The following is a 27,051-nucleotide window of genomic DNA, read 5'->3' on the forward strand; positions in this document are numbered from 1 at the left end:
GGGACCTTTTTTAGGGTAGGTGTGACCTGTACAAAAAGGACAGGTTGCACTTCAATCCCGGGGGACCAATATCCTGGTGGGGAGGTCTGCTAAGGCTGTTGGGGAGAGTTTAAACTGGAATTGCTGGGGGGTGGGAACCGAACTGAAGAGACAGAGGAAGGGGCTGTTGGCTCACAAATAGAGAAAGTTTGGAGACTGTGCGAGAGGGAGGATAGGCGAGTGATAGAGAAGGGATGCTCTCAGACCAATGGTTTGAGATGTGTCTATTTTAATGCAATGAGTATTATGAACAAAGCAGATGAGCTTAGAGCATGGATCAGTACTGGGAGCTATGATGTTGTGGCCATTATAGAGACTTGGATGACTCAGGGGCAAGAATGGTTACTTCAAGTGCCAGGTTTTAGATGTTTCAGAAAGGACAGGGAGGGAGGCAAAAGAGGTGGGTGCGTGGCACTGCTGATCAGAGATAGTGTCATAGCTGCAGAAAAGGAGGAAGTTGTCTACGGCATCTCTGTGGGTGGAAATTAGGAACAGGAAGGGGTAAAACTGGGTGTTTTTATAGACCACCCAACAGTAACAGGGACATCAAGGAGCAGATAGTGAGACAGATTCTGGAAAGGAGTAATAATAACAGGTTTATTGTGATGGGAGAATTTAATTTCCAAAATATCGATTGTGATGTCCCTAGAACGAGGGGTTTAAATGGGGTGGAGTTTGTTAGGTGTGTTCAGGAAAGTTTATTGATGCAATGTGAAGATAAGCTGACAAGAGGAGAGGCTGTACTTGATTTGGTATTGGGAAATGAACCTGGTCAGGTGTCAGATCTCTCAGTGGGAGAGCATTTTGAAGATAGTGATCACAATTCTATCTCTTTTACCATAGCATTGGAGAGGGATAGGAACAGACAAGTTAGGAAAGCGTTTAATTGGAGTAAGGGGAAATATGAGGCTATCAGGCAGGAACTTGGAAGCTTAACTTGGGAACAGATTTTCTCAGGGAAACATATGGAAGAAATGTGGTAAATGTTCAGGGGATATTTGCGTAGAGTTCTGCATAGGTACATTCCAATGAGACAAGGAAAGGATGGTAGGGTACAGGAACCATGGTGTACAAAGGCTGAAGAAAAGAAGAGCTTACGAAAGGTTCAAAAAACTAGGTAATGATAGAGATCTAGAAGATTATAAGGCTAGAAGGAAGAAGCTTAAGAATGAAATTAGGAGAGCCAGAAGGGGCCATGAGAAGGCCTTGGCAGACAGGATTAAGGAAAACCCCAAGACATTCTACAAGTATGTGAAGAACAAGAGCATAAGATGTAAGAGAATAGGGCCAATCAAGTGTGACAGTGGAAAAGTGTGCATGGAACTGGAGGAGATAGCAGAGGTACTTGATGAACACTTTGCTTCAGTATTCACTACGGAAAAGGATTTTGGTGATTGTAGGGATGTCTTACAGTGAACTGAAAAGCTTGAGCATGTATATACTAAAGAAGAGGATGTGCTGGCGGTTTTGGGAAGCATCAAGTTGGATAAGTCATTGGGACCAGATGAGATGTACCCCAGGTTACTGTGAGAGGCAAGGGAGGAAATTGCTGAGCCTCTGGCAATGATCTTTGCATCATCAATGGGGATGGGAGAGGTTCTGGAGGATTGGAGGGTTGTGGATGCTGTTCCCTTATTCAAGAAAGGGAGTAGAGATAACCCAGGAAATTATAGACCAGTGAGTCTTACTTCAGTGGTTGGTAAGTTGATGGAGAAGATCCTGAGAGGCAGGATTTATGAACATTTGGAGAGGTATAATATGATTAGGAATAGTCAGCATGGCTTTGTCAAAGGCAGATCGTGCCTTACGAGCCTGATTGAATTTTTTGAGGATGTGACTAAACACATTGATGAAGGTAGAGCAGTAGATGTAGTGTATATAGATTTCAGCAAGGCATTTGATAGGGTACCCCATGCAAGGCTTATTGAGAAAGTAAGGAGGCATGGGATCCAAGGAGACATTGCTTTGTGGTTCCAGAACTGGCTTTCCAACAGAAGACAAAGAGTGGTTGTAGACGGGTCATATTCTGCATGGAGGTCGATGTGCAGTGGTGTGCCTCAGGGATCTGTTCTGGGACCCCTACTCTTCTTGATTTTTATAAATGACCTGGATGAGGAAGTGGAGGGATGGATACGATAGGGTCTTTTAAGAGACCGGAAAGGTACATGGAGATTTTAAAAATAGAGGGCTATGGATAAACCCTAGGTAATTTCATAAGGTAAGGACATGTTCAGCACAGCTTTGTGGGCCGAAGGGCCTGTATCGTGCAATAGGTTTTCTGTGTTTCTATGTTTCTATAGCCCTCATGTCCTGACTAATCAGAATCTATAAACCTCTGCCTTAAATATACATAAAGTCTTGGCCTCCACAGTTGCCTGTGGCAAAGAATTCCACAGTTTCCACTGGCAAAAGAAATTTATCTTCATCTCCATTCGAAAAGGACGCCCTTCTATTGTGTGACTCTGTCCTCTGGTCTCAGACTCTCCCACCGTTGGAAACATCCTCTCTTTGTCCACTCAATCAAAGCCTTTCACCATTCCATAGGTTTCAATGAGGTCATCCCTCACTCTTCTGAATTCTCGTGAATACAGGCCCAGAGCCATCAGACACTCTTCATATGACAGGCTGATCAATCCTGGAATCATTTTCGTGAGCCTCCTTTGAACCCTCTACAGTTTCAGCACATCCTTCCTAAGATAAGGGCTCCAAAAACTGCTCACAATACTCCAGGTGCGGCTTAATAAAGTTTCAACATTACATCCAGTCCTCTTGAAATACTTACATCACATTTGCCTTCCTCTCCACAGACAAACTGCAAATAAATTGTTAGGGAATTCTGCACATGGACACCCAAGTCCCTTTGCACCTCACTGTTTTGTATCCTCTCTCCATTTAGAAAATAGTCAACCCTTTCATTTCTTCTGTCAAGGTGCATCATCATACACTTCCTAACACTATATTGCATTTGCTGTTTCTTTGCCCAGTCTCCTAATCTGTCTCAGTCCTTCTGTGTACTCTCTGCTTCCTCAAAACTACCTGGCCCTCCACCTATCTTCAGATCACCTGCAATCTTTGGAACAAAGCCATCAATTCCACCATCCAACTGACTGACATCTAACATAAAAAGAACCAGTTCCCAACACAGAACCCTGTGGAATACCACTCGTCACCAGCAGCCAGCCAGAAAAGGCTCCCTTTATTCCCACTCTTTGCCTCCCACCAATCAGCCACTGCTTTATCCATGCTAGAATCTTTACTGTAATACCACGGGCTCATAGCTTATTAAGCAGCCTCATGTGAGGCACCTTGTCAAATGGCTTCTGAAAATCCAAGTACAACATCAAATGATTCTTCTTTGTTTATCTTGCTCCTTATTTCTTCAAAGAAATACAACAGATGTATCAGACAAGATTTTCCCTTGAGGAAACCATGCTGACTACAGCCTATTTTATCATGTGCCTCCAAGTACCCTGAGACCTCATTCTTAATAATCAACTCCACATCTTCCCAGCCACTGATGTCAGATTAACTGGCCTATCATTTCCTTTCTTCTGCCTCTCCCTTCGTGAGTGGACTGACATTTTGCAATTTTCCAGTGATTCTTGAAAGATCATTACTAACACCTCCACATAGCTTCAGCTACTTCTTTCAGAACCCTGTGGTGCACACCATCCGATCCAGGTGACTTAGCTAACTTCAGACCTTTCAGTTTTCCAAGTATCTTCTCTCTAGTCACAGTAACACCACATTTCATGTTCTCCTGACACCCGGAACTTCCACCATACTGTGAGCGTCTTCCACAGTGAAGACTGACACAGAGCTTAGAAATCTACAGCATATTATATTGTGCCGACCATGTAACGTTCTCTAGAAACTACCTAGAATTTCCCTACCGCATAGCCCTCTATTTTCTAAGCTTCATGTACCTATCTCAGACTCTCTTAAAAGACCCTATTGTATCTGTCTCTACCACCATCGTTTCCACTCACCCACCACACTCTGTGTGAAAAACTTACCTCTGACATCACTCATACTTACTTCCAAGCACATTAAAACTATGCCCCTTCATGTTAGCCACGTCCGCCCTGGGAAAAAGCCTCTGACTATCCACATGATCTGTGCCTCTCATCATCTTATCCACATCGATCAGGTCACCTCTCCTCCTCCGTCACTCCAAGGAGAAAATGCCAAGTTCACTCAATCTATTCTCATAAGGCGTGGTCTCCAATCCAGGCAACATCCCTGTAAATCTCCTCTGCAACTCTCTCTGCAGCATCCACATCCTTTCTGTAGTGAGGTGATCAGAACTGAACATAGTACTCCAAATGGGGTCGAACTAAGGTCTTATACAGCTGTAACATTACCTCACAGCTCTTAAACTCAATCCCACGATTGATGAAGGCCATCACACTATACACCTTCTTAAGAGAACTGTCAATCTGCACAGCAGCTCTGAGTGTCCATTGGGCATGTACCCCAAGATCTCTCTGATCCTCCACCCTGCCAAGAGTTTTGCCATTAATACTATATTCTGTCTTCAAATTTGACCTACTAAAGTGAACCACTCCACACTTATCTGAGTTGAACTCCATACGGCACTTCTCAGCCCAGTTCTGCATCCTATTGATGTCCTATTGTAACCTCTGACAATCCTCCAGACTATTGACAATCCCTGCCCCCCCACCCCAACTTTTGTGTTATCAGCAAACTTAGAAACCCACCCTTCTGCTTCCTCATCCAGGTCATTTATAAAAATCACAAAGAGGAGGGTCCCAGAACAGATCCCTGTGGAACACCACTCGACACTGACCACCATGCAGAATGTGAACCACCTACAACCCCCTTTTGCTTTCTGTGGGCAAGCCAATTCTGGACCCACAAGGCAAAGTCTCCTCGAATCCCATGCCTCAATACTTTCTGAATGAGCCTTACATGGGGGAACCTTATCAAATGCCTTACTGAAATCCATATACATGACATCTCTTCTACCTTCATCAATGTGCTTCTTATATCCTCAACGATTTCAATCATACCTTAAGGCACGACCTGCCCTTGACAAAGCCATGCTGACTATCTCTAATCAGATTATGTCTCTCCAAATGCTCACAAATCATAGCTCTCAGGATCTTCTTCAGTTGAACATCTTGCCCACCACTGAAGTAAGACTCACTGAGAAGGAGTTCAAGCTGACAGATAATAAGTGAACAAGAGAAAATCTGCAGATGTTATAAATCCAAGCAACACACAAAATGCTGAAGGAACTCATCAGGCCAGGCGGCATCTATGGAAAAGAGTGCAGTCAACATTTCAGGCTAAGACCCTTCATCAGGGTTGATAGGTGAGACCAGATGGAGAACAAGGTGAGTGGGTGGGGAAGAGGGGATGAGGGGCAAAACTGAGCTGATAGGTAAAAGAGGTAAAGGGCTGAAGAAGAAGGAATCCAACAGGAGAGGACATTGGACCATGGAAGAAAGGGAAGGAGGAAAGGAACCAAAGGGAGGTGATAGGCAGGTGAGGAGGAGGGAAAGGATAATGGAGCTAGAATGGAGAATAGAAAAAGATCGAGAGAGGGAGGAGTAAGAAATTGCTAGGAGTTGGAGAAATGCAAATAGAATATGACGTGTTGCTCTTCTAACCCAAGTTTCGCCTCTTCTTGGCAGTAGAGGAGGCCATAGATAGAGATGTCAGAATGGGTAACCACCTTTTGTGATCACCAAGAGGGAAGGTGCTTGATGTAACGATCCCTGAGTCCATGTTGGGTCTCACCAATGCAGAGGTGACCATACTGCAAGCAAAAGACTATTCCAGATCATTAACATATAATATGAAAAGAAACGGTCCCAACACCAATCCCTGTGGAACTCCACTCATCACTGGTAGCTAACCAGATTAGATCCCCTTTATTTTCACATTTTGCCTCCTGTCAGTTGGCTAATCTTCTATATCGTCTAGTACCTTTCCTGTAAAATCCCTGGGCTCTGACCTCATAGATACTTCATCACCATGAGGTGGTTTTTTTTAATCCATTTTTGGTGACAAAGCTGTTTAAACAGTTTTGACAATAGACATGAGTTAAGGCTGTTCGTCCATATTCATTGTTAGAATGCGGAGAGTTCTTGCTATCCACAGGAGTAAAGTCTTTGTCATTCACTGGCTGTCCTGTACCTTAGCTCCATTGGAAAGGAAGTCATCAAAGAACCAAAGACCATTGAACTGGGCACCAGCAAAGAATCTGGTTTCATTGAACTGGGCAATATCAAAGAGCTAAGGTCTATTGAACATGAAACCACAGTCCATTGGACAATATACCACTTAGCGCCAAGTTCTGTTCAACAAGTTCTCCATCAGCCAAGGTCCATTGGACAAGGCACAATTAAAGGACCAAGGTCTGATGAGCAAGAATACCTGCAGCCATGGTCCATTAGACAAGGTACATATAAAGGGCCAAGGTTGAGAGAACAAGGACATCAGACAGCCAAGGTATATTCATTTGGGCACAAGCAAAGGCTATGAGCTATTGAACAAGGTTATCAATCAGCCAAGGTCTATTAGACCGGGCATCACCAAATATCCAAGCTCAATTAAACAAGTTGACACAATGCATTGACTTGGGTATCACCAAACAGAAATGAGAAAAGTCTCCAGACATGACAATATCAAGCTTTTAAAACCCTACAGAGAGCAATTAAAAGAATTATTAGGAGGGAAAAGATCTGGAAGCAAGCTTGCAAACAATATCAAAGTGGATATTTCAGTTATGTAAGAACAACAGAAGAAACATGAGCGTGGATATAGGACCACTAGAAAATGAGTTCAGGAAAATAATAAGAGGAGAAAAGAAAATGGCAGATGAACTAAATGAGTATTTTGCATCAGACTTTGGAAGACACTAGCAGTGTGCCAGTTTTTGAGGGGTGCTAGGGAAGAGGAGTGCAGTTACTATTACAAGGGAAAAGCTGAAAGACCTAAGGGTACATAAGTCATCCAGACCAGATGAACTGGACCATAGGTTCTGCATGAGGTAGCAGTAGTGATTGTGGAGGCATTATTAATGATCTTTTAAAAATCATTGGACTCTGGCGTGGTGCCAGAGGACTGGAAAATTCAAATGTCACTCCACTTTATAAGAAAGGAGGAAGGCAGCAGAAAAGATACTCTGGAACAGTTAGCCTGGCCTTAGTGGGCAGGAAAATGCTGGAGTCATTGATAAGGATGAGGCTATGGAGTTCTAGGTGACACAAGACAAGATAGGAGAAAGTCAGCATGGATTCCTTAAGGGAAAATCTTGTCTGATAGAACCATAGAACATTACCGCACAGAAACAGGCCTTTTGGCCCTTCTTGGCTGTACCAAACCATTTTTCTGCCTAGTCCCACTGACCTGCACTTGGCCCATATACCTCCATACCCCTCTCATCCATGTACCTGTCCAAGTTTTTCTTAAATGTTAAAAGTGAGCCCGCATTTACCACTTCATCTGGCATCTTATTCCACACTTCTACCATTCTCTGTGTGAAGAAGTACCCCCTCCCCATGTTCCCTTCAAACTTTTCCCCCTTCACCCTTAACCCATGTCCTCTGGTTGGTTTCTCCCCTAACCTCATTGGAAAAGCCTGCTTGCATTCACTCTATCTATACCCATCATAATTTTATATACCTCTATCAAATCTCTCCTCATTCTCCTACGCTCCAGTGAATAAAGTCCTAACCTATTCAACCTTTCTCTGTAATTCAGTTTCTCAAGTCCTGGCAACATCCTTGTAAACCTTCTCTGCACTCTTTCAACCTTATTAATATCCTTCCTGTAATTAGCTGACCAAAACTGCACACAATGCTCCAAATTCAGTCTCACCAATGTCTTATACAACCTCACCATTACATCCCAACTCTTATACTTAATACTTTGATTTATAAAGGCCAATGTACCAAAAGCTCTCTTTACTACCCTATCTACCTGTGACACCACTTTTAGGGAATTTTGTATCTGTATTCCCAGATCCCTCTGTTCTACTGCACTCCTCAGTGCCCTACCATTTACCTTGTATGTTCTACCTTGGTTTTTCCTGCCAAAGTGCAATATCTCACACTTGTCTGTAATAAACTCCACCTGCCATTTTTCAGCCCATTTTACCAGCTAGTCCAAATCCCTCTGCAAGCTTTGAAAACTTTCCTCACTGTCCACTACACCTCCAATCTTTGTATCATCAGCAAATTTGCTGATCCAATTTACCACATTATCATCCAGATTATTGATATAGATGAAAAATAACAATGGACCCAGCACTGATCTCTGTGGCACACCACTAGTCACATGAACCAGTTGGAAATCTTTGAAGAGATTACAAGTAGGATAGATAAAGGGAATGCAGTGAATGTTGTACATTTGGACTTTCAGAAGGCTTTTGACAAGGTGCCAGACATGAGGCTGCTTACCAAGTTAAGAGCCCATGGTATTACTGGAAAGTTACTGGCATGGCTAGAGCATTGGCTGATTGGTAGGAGGCAGTGAGTGGGAAAAATAAAGGGATCCTTTTCTGATTGCCTGCCAGTGACTGGTGGTGTTCTGCAGGAGTTGGTGTTGGGACCGCTTCTTTTTATGCTGCATATCAATAATTTAGATGATGAAATAGATGACTTTGTTGACAAGTTTGCAGATGATACTAAGATTGGTGGAGGTGCAGGTAGTGTTGAGGGAACAGGTAGGTTGCAGAAGGACTTAAACAGATTAATAGAATGGGCAAGAGAGAGGCAAATTAAATACAATGCTGGAAAATGCTTCGTCATGCACTTTGGTAGTAGAAATAAATGTGCAGGCTATTTCGTTTCTTTTCAAATCTTTTTATTATTATTATTCAAAAATAACACATGTACATTGAAGTAACAACACTTACAATGCCTCAAAAAAAAGAAACTAACTTAAAGATTGAAGGTTTTTGTGAATAAAAAAAAACCCTACTAAGCAAGAAAAGTGAGAAGAAAAAGAAACCCATTGAGGGCACAACCCCGGAGCCGTGCGTCATACAGAAAGCTTCTAAAAATAAACATCAGACCGCCAGCAAGAAAGAAAGACATTTAAAAAAATACACTTAGATCGTGGAGGACATCTATCAGTTAACTGAAATGATAATAATGAGCAAATGAGCCCCATCTCTTCTCAAAATCAAATAAAGGTTCAAAGGTTCGACTTCTAATTTTCTCCAAGCTAAGACACAGCATCACTTGAGAGAACCATTGTGACAAAGTAGGAGCTGATACATCCTTCCATTTCAACAAAATGGCCCTCCTTGCTATCAAGGTAACAAACGCAATAACATGTTGGTCAGACACAGAAATACCGTGGATATTTTGAGCAATTATTCCAAAAAGCACAGTCAATTTATTAGGTTGTAAGTTGATTCTGAGTGCTTTAGAAATTGTCGAAAAGACTGACTTCCAAAACTGTTTTAATATAGACCATGACCAGAACATATGTGTCAGTGTAGCTATCCCAGTTTTACATCTATCACAAATAACTATCAACATTGGGAAATATTTCAGAGAGTCTCTCCTTGGTCAAATGGTAATAATGTACAATTTTAAATTGAATCAGTGAATGACTAGCACAGATCGAAGAAGAGTTAACCAGGTTCAGAATCCGAGTCCAATCCTCCCATATAAAAGTCAAATTGAGTTCCTTTTCCCAATCCTGTTTAATCTTAAATAAAGGACACTTAGCCCATTGTAATAATAAATTATAAATTCTTCCAATAGAACCTTTCATCGAAGGGTTCATATTCATAATAGCATCTAACAAGTCAGCTTCCAATAGTACAGGCTATTTCAAAACGAGGAGAGAATCCAAAAATCTGAGATGCAAAGCAATTTGGGAGTCTTTCTACAGAACGTCCTACTGGGTAACTTGCTGGCAGAATTGGTGATGAGGAAAGCAAATGGAATGTTCACATTCATTTCAAGTGATCCAGAATACAAGAGCAGGGTTGTGAGGCTGAGGCTTTATAATGCACCGGAGAGGTTTCACCCTGAGTATTGTGAACAGTTTTGGGCTCTTCATCTAAGAAGAGTTGTACTGGCATTGGAGAGGGTTCAAAGGAGGTTCATCAAGAATGATTGTGGGAATGAAAGGGTTATTATATGAGGAATGTTTGATAGCTCTGTATCTGTACTCACTGGAATTTACAAGGATGTGGGGAGGAAATCTCATTGAAACCTTTCAAATGTTGGAAGGCCTGGACAGAGTAGATGTGGAAAGGATGCTTCCCATGGTGGGGGAGTCTAGGACAGAGGGCACAGCCTCAGGATAGAGGGGCATCCATTTAAAACAGGGATGCAGAGAAATTCCTTTAGCCAGTGAGTGCTGAATTTGTTGAATTTATTACCACAGGCAGCTGTGGAGACCAAGTTGTTGGGTGTATTTAAGACAGAGCTTGACAGGTTCTTGATAGGACATGGTATCAAAAGTTACAGGAGAAGGTCAGGGAGTGGAGCTGAGGAGGGAAAAAAGGATCAGCCATGACTGAATGACGGAGCAGACTCAATGGGCCAAATGCCTTAATTCTGCTGCTATGTCTTATGGTCTTGTAACATTGAGGTCCTCTGTTGCTCGGGGTATGTCCTAGCTGCCAGAGCAATATGATATGGAAAACAAGCTGTTCCCTATGCATCAGGTTCCTCCTTTGTACACAGTTGCAGAATCCAAAGGAATGGCAGAGACCAATACACTTCGGCACCAGCAGCATCACAGGAGTTACCAGTCAGTGTTGAACTCAATGTCAAACTGCCTTAGGGGACTCGAGCTCCAGACTTTTCCTTGGTGTTTACTCCCAAAGTCTTCCCCATGAAAGGGTATAGCTGCAAGGCAGTGGAGGTTTCAGAGCAAACTTTTCCTTCTCCTAGATGAGCTGCTACCCATGACTGAGGAGCCCCATCTGCCCAAAGCGACAGGTTTTAAGGTGCCTATAACCCACTTTCTCTCCTTCTCCTGGAAGTAGAGGCTGTTCTGTCAGGCTTAGTAGCCACACGTGAAGGCCAGGAGCTGGACTTAGTTGTCAAAGGCTATTTCAGATGCATGCCATTGGGAACATTTAGTAGGCAGTGGGAGCTTCCTCCCCCAGTCTATGACAACCTTCAGGAACTATTCTATTCTGAAGCTAATGGGACAAGTTTTTTAGAGTTGTATGAGCTGGACAAGCCAATAAATGTGAAAATTCATTGTTCTTCTTTGTTCATTTTTAAAATCATTTATCATTCAAAAATCAGGGCCTCAGCTTCAGTGGAAGTAGTTGTAGTAAGCTGAAGTGTGAGATGATTTCAAAACTTTTGTTACAGACATTGGTGGGAACTGAACCCCGATAGCTGGCACTGTTAACCATTATGCTAACCATGCCACTAATGGACTCAATGTTGGGAAGGGAGATCCCTTAGATTCCTTCTTCACCTCTCTTGACTATCCCCTCCCTGCTTCTCCTCCCCCACCCCTTGATCTTTCCTCTGATTGATTTTCCACCCTCCCCCCACCTTCTTTACAGGGCCCCTGCCCCCTCCTTCTTTAGTCCTGACGAAGGGTCTCGACCCGAAACGTTGACTGCTTCTTTCAACGGATGCTGCCCGACCTGCTGAGTTCATCCAGCTTTTTTGTACGTCTTGATTTGACCACAGCATCTGCAGTGCACTTTGTGTTTACTTATAGTCTAGAAAGCTAGACAGCACTGAAATGAGATCTCTGTTCATCCTGATGAAGGGTCTCAGTCCAAAACGTTGGCAATTTATTCCCTTCCCTGAATGCTCACTGACCTGCTGAGTTCCTCCAGTATTTTGTGCGTGTTGGTCTGGGTTTCCAACAACAGTAGAATCTCTTGTGTTTATTGTGAGGGATTAATGAAAGCTCGTCATCATAGCTTTGGCAATAGAAAGATCCTGTCTGGTCAATTCATCGAGCTTCTACCCCATTGGTTTCCTTCATTAGTGATTTACCTCCAAGAGGAGGACAACCTTATTGTGGTTTGTAGGCTTATGTGCCTCAATGACCCAGAGAGCTGTGTTGGCTGGAGTGACGGATTTACGCTTTGGCTCCAAAAAGGTCAAAGGGTAAGAGACCAGATGACCTGTCCTCCAGGTTCAGGGGTTCAGCTCTGGGCTAACAACCCTGACTGGTAAAACTAAATTGTTACAGAAACAGCAATGAAGAATCCTTCTACATCTGTGTGCAACGGTATTCCTGACTCTCTTCCCGGGACTTGCATAACTGACAGTAGTGAAAAAGTGAAAACTGTGAGAAAGCTGCTGACACGATGAAGGAAGCCCTGAACACTTCACTGTTGCCCTCAACACCAGCAGGGTAATGGGCATTAAGTAAATGCTAATAGCCCGTTGGCTGGAGCCAAGTCTATGAATCTCTGTGGGTTCACTGGGGAGGTCGAAGCGAGGTGTCTGCAGGCCTGTCCCTCATGCCAGAGGCGTGTCCTGGGGTGTGTGAGCGGGTGGGAGAGAGGAGTGGAGCTTGCTTTTGCTGTTACTGTTGTTGTGTATTGTGCTCAGTGTTGTCTGGTGAGTATTGCGGGAATGCTGTGTTGGCGCCCGAATGTGTGGCAACACTTGCAGAACAGCCTCGGGTGTGTTAGCCGTTAATGCAAGCGATGCACATGTGATGAATAAATTTGAACCCTGAATCTTGGCACGCTGAATACGTCATGTTACAGCTGAACAAAATGTTGGCAAAATTGCTCCTGGAATATTCTGTCCTGTTGTAACTGCCATACTACCAGAAGGATATTATTAAACTAGAAAGGACTCACAGGGACTATGGGGATGAAGTTATAATGAGCGATTGGACAGGCCGGGACTGCTTTCTCTGGAGCAAAGGTGGCCCTATAGAGTGGTAAGCATCTTAGAACATCAATAAGGATATGCATAGGGTGAATGGTCCATAAGACCAGACATAGGAGCAGAATTAAGCCATTCAGTCTATCAAGTCCAATCAGCCATTCAGTCATATCTGATTTCCTTTCTCTTTGAACCCCTTTCTCCTGTATTCTCCCTATGCCTTGACACCCATACTAACCAAGAACCTATCAACCTGTGCTTTAAGTCTACCCAGTGGCTTGCCCTCAGCAGCCTTCCATGGCAATGAACTCCACAAATTCACCACCCAATAGCTGAAAAAATTCCTCTTCATCTCTGTTCCAAAGGGACATCCTTTTATTCTGAGGTTGTGCCCTCTGGTCCTGGACTTCTCCCCCATCCCCTCTCCACATGAACTCTATCTAGCCTTTCAACATTCACTAGGTTAATTCCTCAAAATGCCAGTGACTGCAGGCCCAGAGCTATCAAATGCTCCTCCTGTTAACTCTTTCATTCCCAGGACCATTCTCATGGCCACATTCCTTTTACCAAGGTTGAGCAGTCAGGTTTAGAGTGGGAAGGGAAAGATTTAAAGAGGCAGGTTTTTCACATAGAGAGTGGTCAGTGTATGGAACTACCTGCCTGAGGAAGTAGTTGAGGCAAGTACAATTATGCTTTAAAGACATTTAAAAATACAGAAGAGGTTTATTGGGATCCTAACTGAATTAAAGGTTATGTGCTATAAGTTAATAAGGTATTAAAGATTATGAGTTATTAGCTAAAACTTGGGCTGTTTTCTCTGGAGCAGTGAAGGCTGAGAGGAGATTTGACAGATGTTTTTGAAGTTATGAGAAGGATAGATGGAGTAGCCAGCCGGTATATATTTCACAGGGGTCAAAATATCTAATAACAGAGGGCATTTAAGGTGACAAAGGATACATTCAAAGAGAAGAGTGAGGCAATTTTTTTTTTACACGAAGAGTGGTGGGCACCTGTAATGCACTGATGGAGTGGGGGGGGGGGGGGTTGGTGGCAGCAAGTATAATAGAGACATTTAAGAAGTTCTTACATCAGTAAATCTGAGAATGGAGGCAAATGGGCCTTTTTCAGGCAGAAAGGATTAGTGTAATTAGGCATCATTACCTTAATTATTTAGGCACAACATTGTGGGCTGAGGGGCCTGTTTCTCTGTTCTACAGGTCCGTGTTATAAATGTACATGGATGGAAAAGTTTTTGAAGGATACGGGTCTCCCCAAACAGATCCTTTCTCCTAGTTGAAGGAAGGTCACCGAGCCCTGGTGGGCAAAGGAAACGCTTCAAAATCAGCCTGAAGAGATTCAGCATTACATCTGTTTTCAACACATTTTCCCAGGGTTGAAATGTCTCATACCAGAGGACATGCACTTAAGGTGAGATGTGAGGGGCAAATATTTTCACTCAAAGAGTGGTGGAGGCCTCAAATGTGCTGCCTGGGGTGGTGGTAGAGGCAGATACATTAGGGACTTTTAAGAAATGTTTAGATAGCTATGTGAATGTGAGGGAAATGAAAGGCTGCAGACATCGTGTAGGCAGCTTATTATTCATTGGCTTGGCACAACCTTGTGGAGTGAAGGGCCTACACCTCTGCTGTATGATCCATCTACATCTAAAAACTGGGAAGATTTTCCACTCAATCCAGTCCACCTGGAGGAAATCTGTTTAAGAGGGAGGTACACTGCATGAGGAAGCCTTCTGCTGAGTGGCAGCTGCAAATGGAGGGACTGAACAGCCAAAAGGTGCAGCCACTAACCACAGCCACCACTTACTCTTGGCCACACTGCAACAGAGTATGTGGATCCTGGATCAGCCTCTACAAACACCTGAGGAGACCATCATCCTCGATGCAAGCAATTGCACAACTCCCAGGGCATTCACCAAGTGCTGGCAGATGGGCTTAGCTCAGGTAGGCATGTTGGTCAGCATGGATGGGTTGGGCTGAAGGGCCTGGTTTTGTGCTGTAAACTCTCTGAGTTGCTTTCATTAGCTAGCTGGTCACATAGTGTGGATAGGTCTGGTCTCCACTCTGGGAAAATGGACTGCAGCATTTCAGTTATTGGAGAGGCTGGGTCTCTGGAGGCTGATGGGTTCCTGATTAGTCAGAGTCCCAAAGGTTACGGGGAGAAGGCAGGAGAATGTGGTTGAGAGGGGTAATAAATCAGCCATGATGGAATGGCAGCTGTGCCATGGAAGATCCCAAGCCTGGCTGTGAAAGGGCAAGGGTTGGGCGTGGGGCAAGCAACCCCGTTCCATAAAAACCCAGCTACAGAAACCCTAACAGAAGCTCTAAAGACCTTGTTCCTGAGAGAGGGAGGGTATGCTAAGGTGGTGACAATTTGAAAGACTTGCCCAGGACAGAGGACTCTGGCAAGCTACTTTCCGAGTCTTATGGCCCAGTAGGGGTGATTGGTCTAAATAATTACATATGTAATGATGGAATGGTGAAGCAGGCTTGATGGGCCGAACAGCCCAATTCTGTTCCCATTCTTATGGTCTAGTTTTCTTACAGCTGAAGAGACTGAAGGAGGACCTCATGTACCAATTATGACGGGCATAGATATACATATAGCAGTCAATTTTGCCCCATAGCAGAGGTGTAGAAATCCAAAGGGGCAGAAGGAGGACTAGTTTCAATGTGGGCCGAAGGGCCTGTAATGTGCCGTTCTATGCTGACCCAGAGGGGTTTTGGAATCTGGGACACTGCCTGAGGTGGTGGTGCAATTAGAAAGGCCCATAACTTTTCAGAAACATCTGTCAAAGTCTCAAATTGCAAAGTTATAGAATGTTATGAACCACGTGCTGGAAAATGGGATTGCTGTAGATGGGTCAGCATCAACATGAAGGGCCAAATATCCTGTTTCTATGCTGGATGATTTTGCCAGTCTCCTGAATGATATAGAAAACCATCTGTTGGTTGTGTCCTGGCTGTCTACGTGTACACAAGCCAGAATAGTACATTATAGAGAGCAAGCTGGTGTCCATGCAGGACTCCCCTTGCCACACAGCTGATGAATCTAAAGGAATGGAAGAGTAACGTACAGTTTGACAGCAGCACCATTGCAAGAGTTGCCAGTCAGCATTGGACTCAACATAGAACTTTTCTATTTTTCTATTCTTATTTATTCCTGAAGTCTTCCCTGTGAGTGGGTACAGCCACAAGGCAGCGGGGGTTTGAGGTCAGAGTTTTCCTTCTCCGAGATGAGCTGCTAACCAGGGCTGATGAGCCCCATCTGCCCGAAGCGACTGGTTTTAAGCTGCCAATAACCTGCCTTAACCCTTTCTTCTGTCGGTAGAAACATGTCCACCAGGCTTAGAAGCTAAGCCACGCATGAAGGCCAGGAAATGGACTTGATTGTCAGAGGCTATTTGAGGCACACACCATTGGGAACATTTAATAGGTAGTGGGGACTTGGCCCCTCTAAAGCCCCATCTGGCTCTGACAAGGGGCCTTTGTAATCATATATAAGCATATGCAATTAAGTTATTTAAACTGAATTACATAAAAATTAGTATGTGTGGGGGTAAGGGTTTCTGTCTTCAGTCTTCACTACACTGCTCCCAATAAGTTACGTCTGAATAAAGCCATAATCACTGTCTATTGCTGATTAACTTACTTGTCTTATTGAATTGGTTTATCAGTAACTCTGCACCTGTTCCTTACTGATATCGTCTCTGTGGAGGAATGCAGCTATTTTAGAGCAGTGAGTGAAAACACTAAAATCCATCTCTACCCACCAGACACCAAAGGGTTTGTTAGAGGTTTAGCATCGGGAAAGCGTCTGCACAGGTTGATGGTGAGGGAACGAAGGCATGGAGCAAGATGGCCCCTATTAGTCCATGAATTGGGTACAGGAGCCGGGAAGTTATGCTGCACCCGAGGTTTTATAAGGCATTGGTCTCACTGCATCTGGATCCTTGCGAGCAGTTTTGAGCCCTTTATCTGAGAATGGATGTGCTGGCATTGGAGAGGGTCCAGAGGAGGCTCAGGAGAATTATCCCAGGAACAAAAGGGTTAAATATGAGGCGTGTTTGATGGCTCTGGGTCTGTACTTGCTGGAGTTTGGAAGAACATGAGGGGATTTCATTGACACATTGAAAGGCCCAGATAGAGTGGACGTGATGTTTCCCCTAGTGGGGCAATCTAAGACCAGAGGGCACAGCCTCAGAATAGAGATAAGAAGGAATTTCTTTAGCTAGAGGTGAATCTTGGAATCTGAGGCGATGCTTATTGTCACTTGACTTACAGGCCGAGACTTTGTGTATATTTAAAGTAGAGGCTGATAGGTTATTGATTAGTAAGGGTGTCAAAGGTTACGGGGTAAAGACAGGAGAACGGGGCTGAGAGGGAAAGTAGATCAGCCATGGAGCAGACTCGAAGAGCGAAATGGCCTAATTCTGGTCTTTATAAAACTCCCGTAAAGCTACACCTGTGGTGTAACAGTTATTGCAATGTTTCACAAGTAGCTGGGGTTCGTTTCCCACTGCTGTCCGTACACACTCCCTGTGAGAGCTCCGCTTCCTACAGCATTCCAAGGTCCTACACTACCACACCAGATCATCCATAGCAGGTGCGCTCACGGCCGATCGATGGCACAGTAAATCGATTGGGCCTCCGACGTGCGGGAGGCCCTCTCTTTTAGCACGTTCTTTCGAGTGCACATGTAATTTGTCTCAGTGGGCTGGCTCATCTCTCCTGGCCTATAACCTGCCCAACGTGTACGTGACTCAGTAAGAACATTTAATCATTCCACTCAGTCATCATTCCTGCTCCGTGCATTCGTAATGCATACGTTTAGGGTTAGTGAGTTGTGAGTGCCCTATGTTGCTGCTGCAATCGTGACGACTTGATTTGTCAAAAATAACACATTCACTGCATGTTTCGACGTACATGTAACAAATAAAACTAATGTTTAATCTTTGCATTCATTTCTGATCATCCTACTGTAGGAAGGATGTAGAGGCTTTGGAGAGGGTTCAGGAGAGGTTCACCAGGATGCTGCCTGGATGAGAGGCCAGGTTGAACAAAGTTAGGTTGCTTTCTCTGGAGTGTCGGAGGCTGAGGGAAGATCTGATAGAGGTTTATAAAATTCTGACAGGCAAAGACAGAGTAGATGTAGAAATACTGCACGGTAACAGGCCCTTCTATTCCATCGAGCCTGCGTCACCAAATTACAACCACTAAATAGACCTACTCACACGTAGCTCTTCAGAATGTAGGAGGGAACAGGAGCACCCAGAGGAGACCCACACGGTCACAGGGAGAACGCACAAACTCCTTACAGACAGCAGTGGAAACTGAACGTGGGGGGGGGGGGGGTCTGCCACTCTAACAGCATTACGCTAATCGCCATGCTGCTGTGTCAGTGGCACCTCTGTACAAGAGGTCAAGTGTCTAATACCAGAGGGCATGCACTTAACATGAGAGGGGGAGAGTCAGAGAAGATGTGTAGGGCAAGAACTTTATGCAGAGATTGGTGGGTGCATGGGGTAGTGGTGGAGAGAAACAGTAGAAGATAGGCACATGAGCGTGCAGGATATGGCGTGGTATAGTTGGGCATTTGATTACAAATACAGCCAGGGGCCACTTGGATTGTACAAAGGGGAAGGTCAGTGGTGAATGGAAATGAACAATGAAAGGAAGGTGGCTGAGGAAGAGGAATCACTTTTCTGTCGGCTGAAGGAAGATCGAGGATGAACAGGAGAGAGAAGCAAGCCGGGAGTAAATTGTGGAAATCATCTTTAGAAGTCTTGATCACAAGAGATTCTGCAGAGGCTGGAAATCCAGAGCATCACACACAAAATGCTGGAGGAACTCAGCAGATCAGGCAGCGTCTGTGGAAATGAATTAACAATTCAGACCCTCCATTGATGATTGGAAGTCATGGATTGAACTCTAAAAACAAGTCAATAAAACATAGGAGCAAATAAGGCCATTTGGCCCCTCGAGGTGGTGTGAATGGCCAGTGGCGGTAATGATTTGAAGTAGAACAAACCATCCTGCCTCTGAACTTGGTGATAACATCAGCAAGGAAGCTCAAAGACAAAGAAAGAAACTGGAAGTCTGAACGTTGTTTGAGACATGGAGTCCCACCAAATGATTATCTGATGGGAAAGGTATCAAGACATCTAATAAGTAATTCCATTGTGGTTCGAATCACTGAGTGCCAAGTAATCTCAGAGCATATTTTGTGCCATGGCTTTGAAACATCTTATTGTATCTCAGAACTATTCACACGCAGTGAATTAACCTCAAACCACAATGACTTATTTTTATAGTAACAAACCACTTTGAACAAAGGTTCATGAAGCAGATTTGAGATGTAGAACCAGTCAATGTTGTCCTGCTGACGTTGGAGAAACAGAAATTTTACACTCTGTGGCCACTTTATTAGGTACACCTGTTTATTTGCCTGTTAATGCAAGTATCTAATCAGCCAATTATGTGGCCGCAATTCAATACATAGAAGCATGCAGACGTGGTCAAGAGGTTCAAGGTTCTAAGATTCAAAGTACATTTATTATCAAAGAATGTATAAATTATACAAACTTGAGATTTGTCTGCTTACAGGCCGCCACAAAGCAAGAAACCTGCAAGATCCCAATTAAAAAAATAAAGACCAACTCTTTATGCGCAGAGAAACAGAGGAAATAAACACAAATCATACAAACAATAGAAGCATGTAACAGGAATCCGGGTCCTTAGATCCAGCTCCCCGGAGTAGGCCCAAAGCCTCAGTATCAGTTCATCATATCAGCGTGGCAAGAAACCGCGAAGCTCGCAGACAGAAAGTACAGCAGCAGTCTCAGCACCACGGAAAGAGAAGCAAACAAAATTGGCCCAGCTCTCCCACTCCGATCCCAATGCCCTGCCTTTCAGTCCACCTGGACTCCAAACCGTGGATCGTACCTCGCTTTTGGGACCCAGGTCCTGGCGCAGCAAACGCACCGTGCCTAGACTGTGACACCCAGCAATTCACTTAGGGTCTAGATCTCACCACCCAGGTTGAAGCCATTTTCGACCTCTCCAAATCGGCTCGGCACTTAGAGCTAATTTGGCGAGGTAACTAATCACATACCCAGTTAATTGGACAGGCATCAAAACTCCTCAGGCTCAACCTCATCTGTGCGGCTTAGCTCTCAGATTTGCTTTGCCTTTGCTTGTCTCTTCATTGTTTGCAGTGATAGTTTACCACAATTTACTTCAGAAAAGGTATTAATAGTAATGTTTTTAGTTGAATTACTGCCAGTAAGCTGTTGCACACTTTTGATATGCCATCCTAAACCAGATCAGTTGTTCTTCAGACCAAACACCAGAATGGGAAAGATATGTGATCTAAGCAACTTTGACAAGGGAATGATAGTTGGTGCCAGACAGGGTGGTTTGAGTATATCAGAAACTCTGATCTCCTGGGATTTTGATGCAAATAGTCTGTAAAGTGTATAGAAAATGAGATAAAAAAAACAAAAACAAATTCAGTCTGTGGCAGTTCTAAGGACAAAAACGCCTCATTAATGAGAGAGGTCAGGGGAGAATGGCTAGACTGATTCAAGCTGACAGGAAGGTGGAAGTAACTCAACTAGTCAGGCGTTAAGAGCGCCTCTGAATGCACAACATATCAAACCTTGAAGTGGATGGGCTACAGCAGCAGAAGACCATGAATATACACTCAGTGAACACTTTATTAGGTTAAGGAGGTCCCTAACGAAGTGGTTACTGAGCGTATATTCAGTACCCTCCTCTCCATTGCCCTCTGACGTTGCAAATTCAAAAGGTTCACCAGCCTCTGAGTAAAGAAATTACTCCTCATATCAAGTCATCAAGTCAAGTCTTGCTTAAGGTCCTATGCACAAGTGCAATAAAGAACTTGCTTTCAGTGGCATCATAGACACGTCGGTGCAGACAATACATTTGACATAAATTATGAATAAGTTACGCAAGAGCATGGAGATAAAATAGTGCAAACGAGGAAGTCCATCATAGCGTGAAAGGTGGTCTGTAGTATTCTGGTAATGAGGTAGTATTAGGGTTGCGCAGTCAGTTCAAGAACCATTTCGTTTAAGGAAAGTAGCTGTTCCTGACCCTGGTGATGTGGGAACAAGCTTGCGCTCAATGTCAGCAAGATCAAGGAATTGATTGTGGACATCGGGAAAGGGAAATCAGGAGAGTGCACACTGATCAGCAGTGGAAAGGGCAAGCAGGGTCAAGTTCCTGGGTGTCAACATCTCAGAGGATCTACAAACAAGAGAAAATCTGCAGATGCTGGATATCTGAGGAACACACACAGAATTCTGGAGGGATGCTGGATGCAACATGGCATCTCGGAAAAGAGCACAGCGAAAACCTTTTGGTGGGACCGACGATCTATCCTGCACCCAACGCACTGATGCAATCATGAAGAAGGCATTCCAGTGGCTATATTTCATTAAGTGTTTGGGGAAATTTGTTATGTTACCAAAGTCGCTTGCAAATCTCTTTAGCTGTATGGTGGAGAGAATTCTGACTGGTTACATCACCGCCTGGTCTGGAGGCTCCAATATCCACCATCAGGAACAGCTGCAGAGGGTCGTAGACTCAGCCATCTCTTTTGTCAGTGACATTAAACCTGATTCTGATCCCTCCTTCCACCTCCCTTTATCGATCATCTCCCAGCTTCTTACTTCATCCCCTTCCCCCACCCACCTGGTGTCCCCTATCACCTGCCAGCTTGTATTTCTTCCCTTCCACTCACCTCCATATTCTAGCTTCTTCCCCCTGCCTTCCCAGTCCTGAGGAAAGATCTCGGACCGAAACGTTGACTGGTCATCCATTTCCATAGATGAGGCCTGACCAGCTGAGTTCCTCCAGCATTCTATGTGTGTTGCTCTGGATTCCTTCCCAGTGTGGATCACCAGGCCTGGCTCAACGTCTTTCGCAATCTTGTCATTCAGAACCAAGTGCCAATTATGCCACGGCCGTGTAGCAGTCAGTGCAACACTATTGCAGCTCGAGGCAATCGGAGTTTGGAGTTCAATTCCGGTGCAGTTCTGTAAGGAGTCTCTGTACCACGGAGAGCTTGTACCTCTGCTTGGTATGAGGGGCCACAGGATCGGAAAAAGCTGTCCAGGGTTGCAAACTCAGCCAGCTCCATTATGAAGCCTTGGGAAGGTGGCACCTATCATTAAGGATTTCCACCACCCAGGATTTTCCCTCTTCTCATTCCTACATCAGAGAGGAGGTAAAGGAGCCTGAAGGCACACATTTAATGTTTTAGGAACAGCTACTTCCCCTCTGCTATCAGATTTCTGAATGGTTAATGAAGCCATGAACACTACCTCACTATAATTGTTGTCTTTTTTCACTACTTATCTGTGTGTATAAGGAAAGTGACAGTAACTCAAATAACCACGTGTGAATAAATGGTGAATATGTGGGTTCTCCCAAGTCCTTCAATTTCCTCCCACAGTCCAAAGGCATACCAGGTAGGTAACGAATGATTGTTAATTGTCCAGTGATTAGGTTAGGAGTAGTTGGGGTTGTGGCATTGCTGGGGCAGTATGGCTGGCAGGGCCAACTCCTCACCGTATCGCAAAATAAATAAGATAAAATTACCTGGTGACAATCGCCAATTCTGTTCAACCCAGGATGCTTCCAGTCACTGATGCACAATACCTGTTAAATCATTGTTAAAGCAAATACATAGCCAAAGTCAAAGTCAAGTCGATTGTCATCTGCTCAAGTCCGTGTGCAGACAGGTGCAATGAAAGCAGAGCATCACAGGCGTATGGTGTCAGATAAGCAGGGTTTGCAAGAATAAACACAAATTGTAAGAAATTTTTAGAAGGAAGAACACAGTTAGAAAACAAATAGCCCATTTTAAATCAAAGTGCCATCTCTCTTAGCTCTGAGAAAGCTAAGTCACTCATTTGATGACTTGGCTGTGAGCGGCCAGTCTCCTTTCTTCCCCTTGTTGCTGCTTGAGGAGATTTTCAGTGTGAATGTAAATGCAAACCAAATGGAAAACAGAATCTCATACCTCCTGACTGCTGGCATAAATGGGATTATTATTGATGGGAAACACCAGACATTCTGCAGCTGCTGGAAATCCAGGGCCACACACTCAAAATACTGGAGCAGCACCTTTGGAAATGAATGAACTGTCAACATTTCAGACTGGAAAGGAAGGGGGAAGAAGATAGAATAAGAAGGTGGGAGTAGGGTAAGGAGGGTGGTTCTCCCTCTCACCCCTTGCCTTCTCCTTACTTGCCCGACTCCTTCTCATTCTCCTCCTGTTTCCCTTTCTTCCATGGTCCACTGTGCTTTCCTATCAGAGGCCTTCTTCTTCAGCACTTTAGCTATTCCACCTATCAGCACCCAGCTTCTTACTCACAACCCCCCCCCCCACCCACCCACCTTCCCCCTCACCTGGTCTCACATATCACCTGGCATCTTGTGCCTTCATCCTCCCCCCCCCCCCCCTTCTTATTCCGGCTTCCTCCCTCTTCCTTTCCAGTCCTGACGAAGGGCTTCAGCCTGAAACATTGTCTGTTTATTTCCCTCCATAGATGCTACCTGACCTGCCAAGTTCCTCCAGTATTCTGAGTGTGTTGCTGTGGATGGTAAGTTTGAATTTGAATTGATTTTATTACTTACGTCCTTCATATACATGAGTAAAAATCTTTACGTTACGTCTCCATCTAAATGTGCAATGTGCTGCTTATTGAAGAAGTGCAGGTACTGCCTGCATATTGAACACAAGATGTAGCAGTGTTGAGAACATTTCAGAGTAGGTTTACTGGAATATCTAAAAGGGAAAGGTGAACAGACTGGGTTTGTATCCAACAGGAAATTTATTTTCTGCTGCCTGACTTGATAGTTCCTCCAGTCTTTTGAGTGTGCTATCTATGTGCCCAGTGGCCACATTATTAGGTAACTCTGTACTTAGTAAAGTGGCAACAACGTGTATCTTCAGTCTTCCACCGCTGTAGCCCATCCTCTTCAAGGTTTGTCATGTTGTGCATTTGGAGATGCTCTTGGGCACTCCACTGTTGTAACGTGTGGTTGTTTGAGTTACTGTCACCCTCCCGTCAGCTGGAACCGGTCTGGCCGTTCTCCTCCAACCTCTCTCATTAACGAGGCATTTTCACCCACAGAACTGCCACTCACTGGATATCTTTTGTTTCTTTGCACCAGTACACCCTAGCAGGTGTCGTGCGTGAAAATCTCAGGAGGTCAGCAGTTTTTGAGATATTTAAACCACCCCGTCCGGCACCAACAGCCAAGTCAAATTCACTGAGATCACATTTCTGATGAATGGTCTGAAAAACAAATGAACCTCTTGACCATGTCAGCATGCTTTTATACACTGAGCTGCTGCCACATGATTGGCTGATTAACGAGCCAGTGTACAGGCATACCTAATAAAGTGGCCACTGAGTGTAAAGGGGTGCTTGATGGCCAGCATGGATCTGCTGGTGGTTGCTTGTGGTCTGTGAATCTGCCACCCTCATATCCCTTTTAAAAGGAGATGGTGATGTCGACAGTTCAGAAGGAAGAGGTCAGTGGAGCTGAACCAATTGTTGAGGTATCAACGCTCTCCTTCCGAGAACGTAGTCCTTATCTTGCTCTGCAAAGGCAAATTACCTAAATTAATAACAGGAGAATGCAAAGTAAACAATTCAGTCTGAACTTCATTTAGAAGCTGCCATGACAACCAGTGAGTGATTGCAAGGTGTGCCTATTTTACTATGAAGCCCATTTTTTGTGGTTGGGTAATACCTGGCCCTACAACCCATTAGTTATACCTATCTTTCAAAGGAGGGTCAATGTGCAAGTTTCTGACCTCATACCTGGTACCAAGGCATTTGACCTTTCCACTAAACATTTTATTGTATGCAAGTTTTTTTTTTCTTGCTGCCGTTGAGTCCCGCCATCATTTGGGGTTGACTATTGATGTTGTGTCCCAGCTATCTTCGTGATATGCAAGCCTGGGCAGTACGATATGGAGAGCAAGCTGTTGCCCATGTAGCAGGCTCCCTCTCTCCATGCAGCTGATAAATCCAAAAGAACGACAAAGACCGATACAGTTTGGTATCAGCAGGAGTTACCAGTCAGCATTGAACTCAATGTAGGACTGCCTTGGGGACTCCAGCTTCAGATTTTTTCCTCGGGGTTTACTCCCTAAGCCTTCCCCATGAGTGGGCAGAGCCACAAGGCAGTGGAGGTTTGAAATCAGACTTTCCTTTCTCCTAGATGAGCTGCCAACTATGGCTGATGAGGCCCATCTGCCTGAAATGACAGTTTTTAAGGCATTAGTAACTCACCTTTGTGCCTTCTCCTGTCGGTAGAAACAGTTCCACTGGGCTTAGTAAGTAAGCTACACTTGAAAGCCAGAGCTGGACTTGTTCATCAGAGGCTTTTTGATATGGACAACACAGGAGCACTTAATAGGTGGTGGGTGCATCTGCCCACTGCCCACCATAACCCACCTCCACCGGCTCTGACAAACTCCAGGAACCCAGTCACTTTACTATGTGAAGAACATTGCAGAAATGACATCAGAGATTAGGACTCATAAACGCTGTGTGGCTCGTAGATTGAAGAAGCTTGCCAAAGTCCAGCAGCTTCAGCACTTATTCGGTATTTGAGTCCATCTCAATCACCTCCTGATCCAGAACAGCCATCTCTGTTTCTGTGCCTAATAGGGTGACCACTGAATGTGTACTTGTGATCTTCTGCTGCTGTAGCCCATCCACTTCAACGTTCAAAGATGGTCCTCTGCACACCACTCTTGTAACGTGTGGTTATTTGAGTTACTGTCACCTTCCCTCATACACACAGATACAAGTAAGTATTGCAAAAAGAGAAACAATTATAGTGAGGTAGTGTTCATGGCTTCATTGACCATTGAGAAATCTGACAGCGGAGGGGAGGTAGCTGTTCCTGAAACACTGAATGTGTGTCTTCGGGCTCCTCTACCTCCTCCCTGAGGAAAGGGGAAGACCTGGGTGGTGGAAATCCTGAATTATGGATACCTTCACCTTCTTAGCCTTCACCTTTTGCAGAGGTCCTCAGTGGTGAAGTAATGCCCATGATGGAGCTGGCTGAGTTGCAGCTTTTCCCGATCCTGTGCGGTGGCCCCTCCAGACCAGATGGTGACGTGACCAGTCAGGATACTCTCCATGGTAAATCTGTAGAAATTTGCTGGAGACTTTGGTGATATAGCAAACCTCCTCAAACTCCTAATGAAGTATAGACGCTGGTGAGTTTTTTTTTCGTGATTGCATTCCATTCTCTGTAAAACTGAGACTGAGAGGTCTGATCAGGGACAGTCAGCATGGCTTTGTGAAGGACAGATCATGTCTAACAAGCCTGATAGAGTTCTTTGAGGAGGTGATCAGGCATATAGATGAGGGTAGTGGATGTGATCTACATGGATTTTAGTAAGGCATTTGACAAGGTTCCACATGGTAGGCTTATTCAGAAAGTCAGAAAGCATGGGATCCAGGGAAGTTTGGTCAGGTGGATTCAGAATTGGCTTGCCTGCAGAAGACAGAGGGTCGTGGTGGAGGGAGTACATTCAGATTGGAGGTTTGTGACTAGTGGTGTCCCACAAGGATCTGTTCTGGGACCTCTACTTTTTGTGATTTTTATTAACGACCTGGATGTGGGGGTAGAAGGGTGGGTTGGCAAGTTTGCAGACAACACAAAGGTTGGTGGTGTTGTAGATAGTGTAGAGGATTGTCAAAGATTGCAGAGAGACATTGATAGGATGCAGAAGTGGGCTGAGAAGTGGCAGATGGAGTTCAACCCGGAGAAGTGTGAGGTGGTACACTTCGGAAGGACAAACTCCAAGGCAGAGTACAAAGTAAATGGCAGGATACTTGGTAGTGTGGAGGAGCAGGGTCATCTGCAGGTACATGTCCACAGATCCCTGAAAGTTGCCTCACAGGTAGATAGGGTAGTTAAGGAAGCTTATAGGGTGTTAGATTTCATAAGTTGAGGGATGGAGTTTAAGAGATGCGATGTAATGATACAGCTCTATAAAACTCTAGTTAGGCCACACTTGGAGTACTGTGTCCAGTTCTGGTTGCCTCACTATAGGAAGGATGTGGAAGCATTGGAAAGAGTACAGAGGAGATTTACCAGGATGCTGCCTGGTT

General features: G+C 44.4%; 1 long non-coding RNA gene across 3 annotated transcripts in view; it reads left to right on the plus strand.

Annotated features, from left to right (window-relative positions):
• Window positions 1-23,509, plus strand: part of LOC132406399 (uncharacterized) — a 34,973-nt gene extending 11,464 nt beyond the window's left edge. For 2 of the 3 annotated variants that reach the window (XR_009516151.1, XR_009516153.1), the window contains exon 3: window positions 14,075-16,665. This is a non-coding gene — a long non-coding RNA (uncharacterized LOC132406399). Of the gene's footprint in view, window positions 1-14,074; window positions 16,666-23,454 lie in introns of those variants that run through there. The other variant, XR_009516154.1, reaches the window with a different exon arrangement.
• Window positions 23,510-27,051: the final 3,542 nt, after the last annotated feature.

This window comes from Hypanus sabinus, chromosome 2, assembly GCF_030144855.1.
Source record: "Hypanus sabinus isolate sHypSab1 chromosome 2, sHypSab1.hap1, whole genome shotgun sequence".
NCBI classification, from domain to species: Eukaryota; Metazoa; Chordata; class Chondrichthyes; order Myliobatiformes; family Dasyatidae; genus Hypanus; species Hypanus sabinus.